The 2,880-nt window shown below is 37.5% G+C and overlaps 1 non-coding gene across 1 annotated transcript; it reads right to left on the bottom strand.

The window, feature by feature from the left end:
• Positions 1–463: 463 nt before the first annotated feature.
• Positions 464–570, bottom strand: LOC131182787 (small nucleolar RNA R71). Its single transcript, XR_009151048.1, has one exon. It is a non-coding gene; the product is annotated as a small nucleolar RNA R71 (small nucleolar RNA).
• Between the last annotated feature and the right edge of the window lie 2,310 nt (positions 571–2,880).

Here is a 2,880-nt window from a genome sequence, read left to right on the forward strand (position 1 = left end):
TAATGAAAGAATTAGAATTGGTGGAGGTAATGTTGGAAATGATCGAAATAATGAAAATGCAGCCCAAGGTGAAGAGATTATAAATGCTAATGTGCCTAGGGGAAGTATGATGGATCATGCTTTTCCTCGTTTTGATGACTTGAGAGAGAGCATAGCAAGACCAAGAATTGATGCAAATAGCTACAAGATGGATTTTGGAGTTCTTCAAATGATTCAAAATTCGCAATTCGAGGGACATCTTTCTGAAAATCCACACACACATCTAAAGAAATTTGCTATGATCTGTGACATGCAAAAACAACCTGGAGTGTCTGATGATGCAGCAAGATTGAAGCTATTCCCATTCTCTTTGAAAGATAGAGCATTGGATTGGCTTGATTCTTTACCTCACAACTCCATTACAAATTGGGAGCAACTCACTGATGCATTTCTTGCACAATATTTTCCACCTGGAAAAACTCAAGAATTGAGGAATCAAATGACAGCTTTCAGACCAAAAGAAGATGAAACTCTTTATGAATCATGGATGAGATGGAAGGAATTAGAGAGACGATGCCCACATCATGCCATTCCTAAATGGATGATAAACCAGAATTTTTACACCAATGTTACTCCTGCAATCAGAGGGATTATTGATGCTCAAACAGGAGGAGAATTTATTATGAAGCATGAAGATGAAGCTTATGAGCTACTGGAGAAAATTGCAAAGAATACTCATCTTTGGAGTAGTCCAAGAGGACCAGCTCCAACTCAAAAGAGGCAAGCTGCAGGAATGTATGACCTTGATCCATTCAATATGATTAATGCGAAGTTTGATGCACTTACAAATGTCTTGGCTAAGAAGATGGAAGATTTGAGTATGTTGGTTAGTTCATCATCATCATCTGGAAGTTCACAACAAGTTGCTTATGCAGAAGGAACTACCAGCTGTGGAGTAGACTATGGAGAGCAAGTTGCATATATTGGTAATTATGGAAACAAGCAAATGGGAAATCCTTACTCTCAAACTTATAATCCAACTTGGAGGAATCATCCCAACTTTTCATGGGGAAATCAGCAAAGTCAAGTTTCAAATCAGAATTTTCAACCACAATAGCAACAAGGAATTCCATATCAGCAAAATAGGCAACCATTGCCTAATTTTCAGCAGAAAACTATGAATCCTCCACCAAAACAGCAAGACAAAGTTCCAGCACAGAAGCTTTATTACAACAGATTCTTGTTAACCAAACTAAGCATGATGAGGAGATGAGAGAGATGAAAACAAGGCTAGAACAGATGCAAACACATAACAGAATGCTGGAAAATCAGATTGCATAACAAGCATCTTCCTCAGGTACTAAGTCTTTTGGAAAACTTCCAAGTCAACCAGAAACCCAAGAGAGCAGTGTCAAGCTATTACTTTAAGAAGTGGGAAAGTTGTAAATAATGAGAAAAGTGAAAATAGTGAGAAGAGAAAAAATGAGAAAGAAACTGATGAGGGTGAAAAACAAGAGAGTGCAGAAAAATGTAAAGAGGAGGTTGAAGAGAAAGAAGAGAAATACATACCTCCAGAGCCTTACAAGCCACAACTTCCCTTTCCACAAAGATTTTAAAAAGCCAAGCTTGATAAGCAATTTGTGAAGTTCTTAGAGGTTTTGAAGAAGCTTTACATAAATGTGCCTTTTATTGATGCTCTTTCACAAATGCCCTCTTATGCAAAATTCTTAAAAGAAATTCTCTCAAACAAGAGGAAACTTGAAGACCATGAAACTGTAGCTTTGACAGAAGAATGTAGTGCTATCCTCCAAAGGAAACTTCCTCCAAAGCTCAAGGATCCAGGGAGTTTTTCAATTCCATGCCACATTGGGGAATCATGTTCTACAAAAGCTTTATGTGATTTAGGGGCTAGTGTTAGCCTTATGCCCCTTTCCATTTATGAGAAGCTCAATATGGGAGATCTTAAGCCAACCCACATTTCTCTTCAGTTAGCTGACAGATCAATTAAGTATCATGAAGGGATTTTGGAGAACGTGCCTCTGAAGGTTGGGAAGTTCTATATACCTGTTGACTTTGTCATCTTGGACATGGAAGAAGATTCTAATATTCCAATTATCTTGGGAAGACCCTTTCTAGCTACAGCAGGAGCATTGATTGATGTTAAGGGAGAAAAATTGACTCTTAGAGTTGGTGAAGATCAATTGGTTTTCAATATTAATAACTCTATGAAGAAGCATCATTCTGAAGCTGATTCTTGCTTGAGAGTTGATATTATTGATGAGCTGGTTAAAGAACATTTCAGAAAGAAATATCCGGAAGATCCACTTGAAAATTGTTTGGTTCATGGAGGAGGCATAGACTATGACAACCCTCATGTGGCTGCATATGCTCAACATTTAGAGGGTAGTCCACCATTCATTTCTGCTCCAGTTTTTCAACTCACACAAAAGGAAAAAGTTGAATCTAAGCAATCATCATTCAAGGAAGAAGATGCACCTATGGTAGAACTTAAGCAACTTCCTTCTCAGCTCAGGTATGAATTTCTTGGCACCAATAACACTTATCCAGTAATTGTAAATGCAAACTTGAGTACCTTAGAGGATGTTAAGTTATTAAGAGTGTTGAGGCAATTCAGGAAAGTTTTAGGATATACCATAGATGACATTAAGGGAATAAGCCCACACTTTTGCATGCATAGAATTATTTTGGAAGAAAATTGTAAGCCATCTATTGAACATCAGAGGAGGTTGAACCCAAATATGAAAGAAGTTGTTAAAAAGGAAATTTTGAAGTTGCTTGATGCAGGGATCATATACCCTATCTCAAACAGTACTTGGGTGAGCCCAGTACATGTTGTCACAAAAAAGGGTGGAATGACAGTGGTCAAAAATGAAAATAATG

The sequence above is a fragment of the Hevea brasiliensis genome, chromosome 8 (assembly GCF_030052815.1).
Source record: "Hevea brasiliensis isolate MT/VB/25A 57/8 chromosome 8, ASM3005281v1, whole genome shotgun sequence".
In the NCBI taxonomy this organism is placed as follows: Eukaryota; Viridiplantae; Streptophyta; class Magnoliopsida; order Malpighiales; family Euphorbiaceae; genus Hevea; species Hevea brasiliensis.